Raw genomic sequence first — 14284 nt, forward strand, 5'->3', positions numbered from 1 at the left:
TGTGGATGTTCGCCTGACATCACGAAGCATCTCTTTCCGAGTCTCATTCAATAGAGGTAGCTTGTGCCCTCGAACTTAATGTAGTAGGTTAAATGTCTAACCCTGTAATTTGGGGTTTCTTTTTTATCTTCTCTTATTTGTTCACTCATAAAAATCATAAGAGCTGCAACAACAACCGTGGAATTTTACTTTCATTTTTGAGACATAACCTATCGATATAGCGACGAATGGTCAAAATCTATGACCCACTATGATACACTTTTTCTGAGACGACTCGGCTACAAATCTTCCGAAGGTTTTATTTCAATTAGTTTATAACACCCCTTGAAACCAAGCATGCATATTATAAAAATTGAATCATAATATTATCAAATTTCTTTGGACTTTTATAAATATTAGTTTTATAATTTTTAGAAAATTTGAAAGCTTAAATGTGAATCTTGTGAATTGCTAGTTTCAAATACACCACATACAAATTAAGTCGTTTCAGTCTTCCGTTGGTCTTTCAAACTCCAAACAGTAAAAGGATCGCCGTAAACTCATGCATATAAATTTGGCTTGACATCTACTACAACTCACCCAATAAGACCTGGCTAATGTTGTGAAATTTTTTTTTTTGTTTTTTGAGAAAGATGCACATGTTCTATGGACCACTATTGCTAGAGCAAACCATGTTGTAATCAACATTTCTACTTCCTATCATCTATGTGGAGAACAAGTTGTTATTTTCCAGTTGTCGGTGGTCGAGGTGACTCTGGATAGCTGTGGTGGTGGTAGGAGGAGTGCGTTGGCCGGTATGTCCGTTGGCCTTAATTAAATTTAAATATTTCATCACCGAAAAATTGCTTGTTCCAAACAACAACGGAAAAAAATAAAACACCGGACCCCATGTCCTAAAAAATAACAACGGAAAACAACATTCAACAGCAACCACTAGGCGGAGTTGGAGAAGGAGGCGAACAAAAAGAAAAACATATGAAACCAAATGCAAATACGGTTGGTCGCTTGCTCAGTCCGTCGGTCAGTCGGATGGTTCATGCTGGATCAAATAAAGGTACCAAAAAGAAGCCGGCCATCTAGTCCTGGATTGTGTCTGCTTTTGGTAGAAATTCAGTGGGTTTTAGTTTGCTTTGGGTCGACACAGTCATCGTCGTCCACGATGCTGTTGTTGTTATTATTGTTCATTTACCACACTTCACATTCAATTGAGTTGAATAATTGCCACATGCTTTATGACCAACAGTTTTTGACACTTTTTTATTCCGGCCAGCTGTAGCACCCGCAGCACGAAATCCTTTCCAAGCAGGCAATGTGGTGGGAGTTACTACTCCGAACTTTTGACAAAGGTTAATAATATTTAATTCTATTTAAATGTTTTATAGAGCACATCCTAACAAAGAGGTGATTAAAGTTTTCCGCACCAAACAAAATACAGAGAGGGAATTGTGCGAACAATGCTGCGGTAGTGTTAACATAAAATCCCGTCGTAATGTTGTGAGCTTTTGTGGCTACACTAAAATTAAAGGGATACACACTTTGTATTGGCTATAACAAGAGGTTTTGAAGGGAGCTTCTCGATATGAGCAAATAAAATGGATGATGCCACGGCATGTCATTGAATTGAATTCCTTTTACATGTAGCATATATTCAGCCAAAGCAATTGGTGAAATTTGTTTGACGAAATAGGACTTTTCTCCTTTGATCAAGAACTCCATTTTCGGTAGGATAATAAGTGATTTTTTTAAGAACTACAGGAAAATAAAGAAAACAAGTATATACGGCCGTAAATTCGGCAGGCCGAATCTTATGTACCCATCAAATCTTCGTCGTAGCGAGTTACTCGATAATATATAGAATTTCAGGGGGTTTTATGACAAATATTCTCACAAGAAGATCAGTTAAACCAGTACGCTTCCCGAAGATACATTTAAAAATTCTACCTATAAAGCCAGATCAGATTCTGATGTAAGAACAATTTTTGTTTGAGTTTTAGAGGAATCACAATCATCTCATGTAAGTGAGCAAGAAAATTATTAATTAACGCCTTGATCTGAAATCTGTATTTTTACCCCCCATTATTTAAATGATTACGAGAAGTAAAATCTGGAAATTTTACATTCAGTTTCAAGAAATTGTCAAGAAGTGAAATCGGTCTATATGGAGGTTCTAGAATCTAGACTTCAATTCAGAGGGCCGTTTTATAAGGGGCTATATCAAAACCTGAACCGATACACAATATATTCAGCACACCTATTTATAGTCCTAAAATACCTGTAGATTTCAAATTTCAGGCAAATTTGATAAAAACTACGGTTTCTATAAAATCAAGAAATAAAATCGGGAGATCGGTTTATATGGGGGCTATACCAAAACATGGACCGATAATCACCATTTTCGGTCCTCTTAATGGTCCTAAAATACCTCTAGATTTCTAATTTCAGGCAAATTGGATAAAAACTCCTGTTTCTATAAGTCTAAGACCCCAAATCGGGTGGACGGTTTATATAGGGACTATATCAAAACCTGAACCGATATAGCCCATATTCTAACTTGACCTGACTGCAGACAAAAGACGAGTTTGTGCAAAATTTCAGCTTCATTATTGAAGACTGTAGCGTGATCCCAACAGACAGACAGACGGGCATGGTTCTATAGTCTTAGAATTTCTCCCTGATCAAGTATATATATACTTTATATAGTCGGAAATCGATATTTCGATGTGTTACAAACGTAATGACAAACTTGTTATACCCCCATCACCATTCTATGGTGGTGGGTATAAAAACCAAGCATGTAGAGTCTGAAGTCGGTCGAAGCCGACTATGTTATACCCTTGACCACTACGAGTATGTATACCAAAAATTCTGATATCAGTTTAACGTCTTCAAATTTGTTGGGAGCCACATAATGGTTTTATTCCCAAATTCTTTAGATCTACAAATTAAATCGGGTGACTCCCTGGGACGAAACACAATTTTATTAAAACAAGTATATATGGCCGTATATATGACCCTCCACCATGGATTGCGTATAAACTTCTACGAAAGACTGTCATCCACAATCGAATTAGTTTGGTTGTGGTATCTTAAACCGTTTTCTAAATTGTGAGTTAGTACATACGTGGTATATATTAGACAAAAAAAGGTATGTATAGGTAATAATTACGAATCGATATGGACTTTTGCACGGTACGTAGGGAGCCAGAATTGAAATATGAGGGCGGAGGGGGGGGGGGCTATATACAATTATGAACTTGATATGGACCATTTTTTTTTGTGATTGAGGATCGATTTATCTGAGGGCTATATATAACTAAAGACCGATATGGACCTAGTTAGGCATGGTTGATAATGGCCATATACTAGCACAATGTACCAAATTTCAACAGACTCGGATGAAATTTGCTCCTCCAAGAGGCTCCAAAACCAAATCTCGGGATCGGTTTATATGGGGGCTATATATGATTATGGACTGATATGGACCACTTTTGGCATGGTTGTTAAATATCATATACTACCACCACGTTCCAAATTTCAACCAGATCGAATGAATTTTGCTTCTCCAAAAGGCACAGTATGTCAAATCTGGGGACCGGTTTATATGGGGGCTATACATAATTATGAACCGATTTCGACCAATTTGTGTATGGGTGCTTGAGGCCATATATTAACACCACGTACCAAATATCAACTGAACCAGATGAATTTTGGTCTTCCAAGAGGCTCTAAATTTCAGCGGATAGGATGAAATTTGCTTCTCTTAGAGGCTCCGCAAGCCAAATCGGGGGATCGGTTTATATGGTGGCTATATATAATTATTGACCGATGTAGACCGATTTTTGCATAGTTGTTAGAGACCATATACTAACACCATGTACCAAATTTCAGCCGGATCGGATGAAATTTTCTTCTCTTAGAGGCTCCGCAAGCCAAATCTGCGGATCGGTTTATATGGTGGCTATATATAATTATTAACCGATGTAGACCAATTTTTCCATGGTTGTTAAAGACCATATACTAACACCATGTACCAAATTTCAGCCGGATCGGATTAAATTTGCTTCTCTTAGAGGGTCTGCAAGCCAAATTTGGGAGTCCGTTTATATGGGGGCTATACGTAAAAGTGGACCGATATGGCCCATTTGCAATACCATCCGACATACATCAATAACAACTACTTGTGCCAAGTTTCAAGTCGATAGCTTGTTTCGTTCGGAAGTTAGCGTGATTTCAACAGACGGACGGACATGCTCGGATCGACTCAGAATTTCACCACGACCCAGAATATATATACTTTATGAGGTCTTAGAGTAAGATTTCGATGTGTTACAAACGGAATGACAAAGTTAATATACCCCCATCCTATGGTGGAGGGTATAAAAAGAGAAAAATAAAGCTAGAGCCATTTTTGTGCAATTGTACAAAAGTGAATTTATGATTTATCAGATACATAAGTATTAGACGTATTTATATTTGATACATTTGTACATGTTTGCTACTTAACTATGGGGATTTTAGAAGGATAAGGGGGTTGTGGGGTTGTGACAATATTTAACCGCAGTGAACAACATTTACACAAGCCAGAGCCTTATCTAAATCTAATCCGATTTTGTGGAAAATCGGGGGAAATCATGGCTGACGTTGTGCCATTTTTGTCTAAAGTTGAAAAATTATCTAAATCTGAACTTATTTGAATGAAATTCGAAACAGATTGAATAACAACTCTGTTCGAAAACCCTATAATTTTTGATAATTATCACAAATTTTTTACTGGAAGTCGTTCGTTTACACCAAAAAGGCACAAAAAGCGAGCCAGAGAGAGAGACTACAGTTGACACTTATCAGATAGAGAAATTGCAAGTTATTGCTAGAGATTTTTTCCCCAGTAAAATCTTGCAAATCATACCAAACGTGGTCAGCTGGTTGATGATAACAAACAAATCACCGATACAATTAACATGTTCTGCATGAATTTTGAATGTAGCAATAGTTACTGGATGCCGTTTGCGTACTTTTCAGCAATTTTAAGCAAAGAGAGTAAAATACACTCTTAATCTCTTGCTAGTTTTTACTGGAAAAGTGCGCGAACAGACCTAAAATGCCTTCTCTCTAAAAGAAAAATAAATGTAAGTAAAATCCCGTGGCAAATTGGTTTAAAATAGGACTTTTTCTAACATATTTCCTCAAATCAGGCGTATACATATGGGAGCTATATTCAAAACTTAACCAATTTCAACTCAATTTTAAACACAATACTAAAATGTTAATTCTACTCTCAGTGCAAAATTTCAAGTAAATCGAAATGAAGCTTTGGCCTCCGGTGGGCTTATAAATCTACATCGAAAGAAAGATATATATGGAAGTTATACCTAAGTCTGAACCTATTTCAAAGAAATTTAGCATTCTTGACAATATCATCAATTTTACTCTTTGTAGAAAGTCTCACGTAAATCGGAGTAAAACATCTGCCATATGAGTGTAAATCGGGCGGAGTAAAACATCGGCCATATGAGTGTAAATCGGGCGAAAGATATAACATATATGGGGGCAATATCCAAATCAGAAACAATTTTGACTAAATTTGTCACAACCACCAATTGTATTACTTGTGAAACATTTCCAGCAAATCGAGGTAAAACTCTGGCTTGTGGGACCATGTAAGATATATATGGGAGATATATCTAAATTTGAACCAATTTTAACCAAATTTGGCATGGATGGCTATAATGTTAATTCTACTTCCTGTGCGAAATTTTACGTAAATCGGTGGCCTCTGTAGTCATATGAGTGTAAAAATATATATGTGAGATATGTCTAAATCTGAACCGATTTTAATAAAATTTGGCATTCATTGCTATAGTATTAATTATATTCCATGTGCAAAGTCTCACGTAAATCGAAATAAAACATTGGTGGTCATATCAGTATAAATCGAGCGAAAGATATATATGTGGACCTATATCTAAATTTGAACCGATTTCAACTAAATTTTTCACAATTGACGACAATATCAATTGTACTTCATGTGCAATAAATTGTAGCAAATCAGGGTAAAACTCTAGCTTCTGGGGCCATATATGTGCATATCGGACGAAAAATATATATGGGGCTATATCTAAATTTGAATCATTTGGCTGATATTTGGAAGTTTTCTGAGACTCGTAAAATATTCGGATGTGAGGAATTTGAAGAAAATCGATTGATAAACACGCCGATTATTAGCAGATAGGTGATAACTATATATGATCGCTATATCTAAATCTGAACCGATTTTTTCCAAAATCTATAGCGATTGTCTTTGACTCAAAAAAAGACCCTAAACCAAATTTTAGGATGATCGGACTTAAAGTGTGACTTGTACTTTGCACATCGAACCGCGTACAGGACGGAAATAGCTAAATCCAAAGAAAATAAACTCTAGGAAGATAGGAAATTGGCTACTGAGGAGATCAAACCATTTACCGTGTTAGTTTCATACTCGAACCAAACGCGTATACGATAAGTATTGACATAGCATTAAAACGCAAATAAAAATAAATTTAGTGAACGAAATAAATTTCCATAAAGGGGAAAATGTAATTTTTTGTTGTAGCCTAAAATTTAACATTGTTTCATTAAGAAAATTAAGTTTTTCATTAAAAAAAATAAAAAAGAAAAATAAATAAAAAAAAATTACAAACATGTATGGAACTAACATGGTAAATACAACATCGAACCGCGTACAGGACGGAAATAGCTAAATCCAAAGAAAATAAACTCTAGGAAGATAGGAAATTGGCTACTGAGGAGATCAAACCATTTACCGTGTTAGTTTCATACTCGAACCAAACGCGTATACGACAAGTATTGACATAGCATTAAAACGCAAATAAAAATAAATTTAGTGAACGAAATAAATTTCCATAAAGGGGAAAATGTAATTTTTTGTTGTAGCCTAAAATTTAACATTGTTTCATTAAGAAAATTAAGTTTTTCATTAAAAAAATAAAAAAGAAAAATAAATAAAAAAAATTACAAACATGTATGGAACTAACATGGTAAATGCAACATTTGGTATGACGCAAGCCAATTTCCTATATTCCTCAAGTTTATTGTCTTTGGCTAAATCGACTTAGAATTCAATTCTAAGACGATGGGTCTTTTCCATCTTGGCGTTACAGACCAATGCACGAACTTATAATATCCTGTACCACAGTAGCGGTGAAGGGTATAACATAAATACATATAAATACCATCAAGAAGTATTATAAAATAAAATAAAATAAAATAAAATAAAATAAAATAAAATAAAAGAAAACAAGTAAGGAAAGTCGGGAGGGGTCGACTATATTATACCCTTCAAAACTATATACACCAAAATTTTTGATACCATCTTAACACTTTCAAGCCACCGTGGTACAATGTTTAGCATACCCGCCTTGCATACAAAAGGTCGTGAGTTCGATTCCTGCTTTGACCGAACACCAAAAAGTTTTTCAGCGTTGGATTATCCCACCTCAGTAATGCTGGGGACATTTCTGAGGTTTCAAAGCTTCTCTAAGTGGTTTCACTGCAATGTGGAACGCCGTTCGGACTCGACTATAAAAAGGTGGTCCCTTGTCATTGAGCTTACCATGGAATCGGGCAGCACTCAGTGATAAGAGCGAAGTTCACCACTGTGGTATCACAATATACTGAATACTCTAAGTGAGCCTGATACATCGGGCTGCCACCTTACCTAACCTAACTAACCCTCTAATGCCCCAATTTTTTTTCTACACTCTTAAAAAAATATGTTTTTCATATGTTCCGATATAAACAAAGTTTGTTTCGGGCACAATTTTAAAACACAATATATTTAAGTGCAAACATGTAATGTTCCTAAACTAACACTAAATGTTTGGGACATCTATATTAATATGTTAGAATATATTATGTTTGGGGCATAAATGTTTCATAAAAATCATATGTGTGAATGCAAACATATATAAATTTACAAATTTCGACTAAACATACATATGTTGTGATATTTTATCCAAAGCGACAGAGAGAGTATAGAGAAAGAAATAGAGATGGAAACCGGGAGAGTTGACGAAAGATATCAACATAACACAGCGAAAGAATCAAAAGAGAACAATTGCTGTGAAACCGCTGGTATGTTGTTTCGGAAAACTGTTTTATGATAAGGCCAAAAATTTGAATGAAATCGAAGTTTCATTATAACAAGTACATACAGTAGTAAATTCGGCAGGGCCGAATTTTAAATACCCACCACCATGAATCAAATATGATAGCTTACTTTGAAAACTCTTCGTCGTAGTGGGTTAATTGATAGTATATAGAATTGTAGGGGGTTTCATTACAAATCTTCTCCCAAACGAGCCAGCTCCCGAAGACAAACTTTAAAGATTCTACCTATGAAGGCCAGATAAGATTCTGGATTTATGAGAACCAATTTTGTTTGAGTTTTAAAGAAAATATAAACATATCGTGTATATGTTGAAATTACACCTTGACTTAAAATCATAAATCTGTAGATTTTTCCGCATTTATTTAAATACGATGAGTAAAATCTGGAACTTTTACTTTCAGTTTGAAGCAATTTTCATGATCAGTGCGCCTGCTATACCCTGAAAGAAGTGTTTTCTTTTTTGAGAAACGTAATTTTAGACAAGCAAAGTTTTCTTTTGACACAAATTTTAGAGACAATCGTTGAATCAACGAAAACACTTTATAAGAAAAAGAAATTTCGTTTGTCTAAAATTTTATTATTGATTACTAATTTCCATCAAATCGGATAAAAACTACGGATTCTAGAAACCCAAGAAATAAAGCCGGGAGATCGGTGTATATGGTGGCTATACCAAAACATGAACCGATAGGCACCATTTGCTACTCACATATTTGTGATCTTTAAATACCTCCAGATTTTCAATTTCAAACAAATCTGCCAGAAAATATAGTCTCTAGACGCCCAAAAAGTAAAAATCGAGAGATCAGTCTATATGGAGGTTATACCAAAAAATGGACCGATATACCTCAATTTCGGCACTCTTATTTGTGGTCTAAAAATCCCTCTAGATTTCGAATTTCAGACAAATCATGTAATAAATACAGTGTATTGTAGCTCAAGAGTTTCAGGCAAAGCGATTGGTAAATATAGTTTCTAGAAGCCCAAGAAGCAAAATGGGAGATCGGTCTATATGGGGGTATACCAAAAAATGGACCGATGGGCACCATTTTCGGCACATCTTTTTATGGTCCCAAAAGAACTCTACATTTTCAATTTCAGGAAAATCGGATAGAAAATATAGTTTCTCGAAGCCCAAGAAGCAAAATCGGGAAATCAGTCTCTATGGGGGCTATATCAAAAATGGACCGATGAGCACCATTTTCGGCACACCTTTTTATGGTCCTCAAATACCTCTCGATTTCCCAATTTCAAGCAAATCGGATGGTAAATATAGTTTCTAGACGCCCAAGAAGCAAAATCGGGAGATCGGTCTAAATGGGGGCTATATCAAAACATGGACCGATAAGAACCATTTTCGGCACAAATTTTCGGTCCCAAAATACCTTTAGATTTTCAATTCCATACAAATCGGATAGAAAATACTGTTTCTAGACGCGTAAGAAGCAAAATCGGGAGATCGGTCTATATGGGGGCTATACCAAAACATGGACCGATACGGACCATTTTCGACACACCTCTTTATAGTCCCACAATACCTCTAGATTTCCAATTTCAGGCAAATAGGATGGTAAATATAGTTTCTAGACGCCCAAGAAGCAAAATCGGGAGATCGGTCTATATGGGGGCTATATCAAAACATGGACCGATACGGACCATTTTCGACACACCTCCTTATGGTCCTCAAATACCTCTAGATTTTCAATTTCAGACAAATCGGATAGAAAATACTGTTTCTAGACGCCTAAGAAACAAAATCGGGAGATCGGTCTATATGGGGGCTATACCAAAACATGGACCGATACGGACCATTTTCGACACACCTCTTTATGGTCCCAAAATACCTCCGGATTTCCAATTTCAGGCAAATCTGATAAAAACTACGGCTTTTATAGGCCCAAGACCCCAAATCGGGAGGTCGGTTTATATGGGGACTATATCAAAACTTGGACCGATATAGCCCATCTTCGAACTTGACCTGCCTGCAAACAAAAAACTAATTTGTGCCAAATTTGGGGACGATAGCGCCATTATTGAAGGCTGTAGCGTGATTACAACAGACAGACAGACGGACAGACGGACATGCTTATATCGTCTTAGAATTTCTCCCTGATCAAGAATATCTATACTTTATATAGTCGGAAATCGATATTTCGATGTGTTACAAACGGAATGACAAACTTATTATACCCCCGTCACCATTTTATGGTGGTGGGTATAAAAATTTAATATAGTATGTAATGTGTAAGTAATGTGCAAATTAAAAAAAAAAAACAAATTTTCGGTCGGAGCAGGAATTGAACCCACGACACTTTGCATGCAAGGCAGACATGCTAACCACTGCTCCACGTGGCAAACAAATGTATGTTTCTGTTAAATAATGTTATGTTTGCATGGGCTCGTGGGCGCTGCAAACTATGCTATATAAATGTAACTTATAACGATAATTATCAGCTGGTGACCATAACAGCTACGTAGCCCAGTGGATAGTGTGTTGGCTCACAAACTGTATGGTACTCGGTTCGATTCTCCGTGCAGGCGAAAGGTAAAATTTAAAAAATTTAATAATTTCTTGTATTACAGAAAAAGGTGCCAAGAACTAAAATATTTCGTGGAAGTGAAAATTACGGGTATGTTAGGCAATGAGAATAATCGTCTTTGGGAAAAATTCTTCCAAGCATATAATATTTTTGGGCTCAAAATGCTTCCAAACATATAATATGTTCACATAAAACAAACATATTAATGTTTCGGCAGTATCCAATAATATATGTGCTTCCTGCAAAATATGTTTGGAACATATGTTAAAGAAGCGATTTTTTTTTTTGAGGGTGCAGCTGATTAAATTTTCAATGTTAACGACACAAAAGCAAGAGAACTAAGCAAGAAAAATTTATACGTAAAGTTCAGCATATGGTAGAAATTCTCTTGAATAGTTTCAAATAAGTTTTTTTTTTTTTAATTTCCCCATTTTTGTTGTATTAAGGTGTATTTTACTAAGGTGTATTTTCCTTATTAAATGAAGCCTGCCTAAAGGCGGGCTTGGGCATTAGAGGGCTAATACTTTCAAATTTGTTTATATTCCCATATACAAGTATTTAAATATGAAGCGATTTGGACATTTTTTTAAACTTTTACAAAATCTCTAGACTCAAAATTTAAATTGGTTAATGGAAATATTTAAATTGCATAAAATTTCGCAAATCTGCATTTATGATTTATAGGTCGAGTAAATTTGAATCATTTTTGTTAATTTTCGACTTAACAGTGACGATTTTACAACGAACATGTGGGTATTTTGGCCATATTTGCTAAAATCGGAAGAACATTTATATAGGGGCTTTGTCTAATTCTGAGCCAACTTTGATACAATTTGGCACACATTGCTAAAATTTTAATTGAACTCTCAGTGCAAAACTTCAACATTTTCGAAATGAAACTTTGGCCTCCGTGGTCATATGAATCTAAATCGGGCGAAAGTTATATCTAAATCTGAACCGATTTTAACAAAATTTGGCATGTGTTGCAAGAATGTTAGTCCTACTCTCTGTGCAAAACTTTAAGTAAATCGGCGTGAAATGTTGACTTCTGGGACCATATAAGTTCGTATCGGATGAAAGATATATATGGCAATTTCAACTAAATTTGGCATGCATAGTAAAAATGTTATTTCTATTCCCTAATCGCAATTTTAAGTAAATAGGAGGAAAATTTTGATCTACGGTGGTCAGATCTGTAAATCGGACGACATATATATATGGAAGCTATATCTAAATCTGAACCGATTTCAACCAAATTCGGTATACATATTTATAATGTTAGTTCTACTCCTTGTGCAAAAATGTACGTAACTCGGAGTAATTCTTTGGCCTTTGGGGCCATAGGAGTGTAAATCGGGCGAAAGCTATATATGGGAGCTATCTGAACTGATTTCAAGCATATTCGGTACGGATATTTATAATATTAGTTCTACTCCCTGTGCAAAATTTACGTAACTCGGAGTAGCCCTTTGGCCTCTGGGGCCATAGCAGTGTAAATCGGGCGAAAGCTATATATAGGAGCTATATCTAAATCTTAACCGATTTCAACAAAATTCGGTACGCATATTTATAATGCTAATTATTGAAATTTAATTCTTTTTTACAATATACTAGTAAAGTTATTCACGTAAAAAACAAATGCCAGAATAATAATTCAAATCATAGCAGATACTTCAATGTACAATATGTTTTTTTAATTGCAAACAAAAACAAGTATATACGGCCGCAAGTTCGGCCAGGCCGAATCTTATGTACCCACCACCATGGATTGCGTAGAAACTTCTACGAAAGACTGTCATCCACAATCGAATTACTTGGGTTGTGGTATCTTAAAACTTCTTAACATCGTTTTCTAAATTGTGATTTAGTCCATACATGGTATATATTAGATAAAAAGTTATGTATAGTTAAGTCTACAAATAATTACGAATCGATATGGACTTTTTGTACGTAGAGAGCCAGAATTGAAATATGGGGGTCGCTTATATGGGGGCTATATACAATTATGAACTTGATATGGACCAATTTTTGTGTGATTGGGGATCGATTTATCTGAGGGCCATATATAACTATAGACCGATATGGACCTATATAGGCATGGTTTGTTAACGACCATATACTAGCACAATGTACCAAATTTCAACTCACTCGTATGAAATTTCCAAAACCAAAATCTCGGGATCGGTTTATATGGGGCTATGTACGATTAAGGACTGATATGGACCACTTTTGGCATGGTTGTTAAATATCATATACTACCACCACGTACCAAATTTCAAGCAGATCGGATGAATTTTGCTTCTCCAAAAGGCACCGGAGGACAAATCTGGGGATCGGTTTACATGGGAGCTATATATAATTATGGACTGATAGGAACCAACTCCTGCATGGTTGTTGGATACCATATACTAACATCACGTACCAAATTTCAACCGAATGGGAAGAATTTTGCTCTTCCAAGGGGCTCTGGATGTCAAATCTGGGGATCGGTTTATATGGGGCCTATATATAATTATGGACCGATATCGACCAATTTTTGCATGGGAGTTTGAGGCCATATATTAACACCACGTACCAAATTTCAGATGAATCAGATGAATTTTGGTCTTCCAAGAGGTTCCGGAGGTCAAATCTGGTGATCGGTTTATATGGGGGCTATATATAATTATGAACCGATGTGGACCAATTTTTGCATGGTTGTTAGAGACCATATACTAACATCACGTACAAAATTTCAGCCGGATCGGATGAAATTTGCTTCTCTTAGCGGCCTCGCAAGCCAAATCGGGGGATCGGTTTATATGGGGGCTATATATAATTATCGACCGATGTCGACCAATTTTTGCATGGTTGTTAGAGACCATATACTAACACCATGTACCAAATTTCAGGCGGATCGGATGAAATTTGCTTCTCTTAGAGGCCTCGCAAGCCAAATCGGGGGATCATTTTATATGGGGGCCATTAGCGTAGCTGGACAATTTTCCTAGGGGGGGCTATAGCCCCCCTAGCTAAAAATTTATAGACTGAACTTATAGGTTCAATTAATGTTGTATTTCATAAAATTGAATAAAAAATTAGACATCAAAATAACTCGTCAATTAATTTATAATAAAGCAACTAAAAGTAGTTCCACACTTTTCCCAGCAAAAAAATTGTGCGTTGTTCTAAAGGCACAACTTTAAAAGTACTTCCAAAAATGTCCTCAATTATTTTAACTACACAGGAAGTTTTTTTAATTGATTTTTTTTTTCATATTTTAATGTGTAATTTTTTGTTTTTTTTTTTTCAAATAGTTTAAAAAAAGAGTAAGAATAAATAAATTGGTACAAATTATTCAAATTTTGCCACAAAACTGCTAAATCCATTATAGAAAAATCGATATCAAAAAATTTTTTAATTCACATTCAAAACACTGAATTCAGATCACACCTTAAGAAGTGATGCAAATTCATTGCAACGGCTGTTGAAACGGTGGACATTTGTCCTATGACAAGCTCATATTACATTCATTGCTTCTCCGCCAATTTTGCACCACTTCTAGACCCAAAAAGAACATTTTCACTACTTTTTT

The sequence above is a fragment of the Haematobia irritans genome, chromosome 1, assembly GCF_050003625.1.
Source record: "Haematobia irritans isolate KBUSLIRL chromosome 1, ASM5000362v1, whole genome shotgun sequence".
NCBI lineage: Eukaryota > Metazoa > Arthropoda > Insecta > Diptera > Muscidae > Haematobia > Haematobia irritans.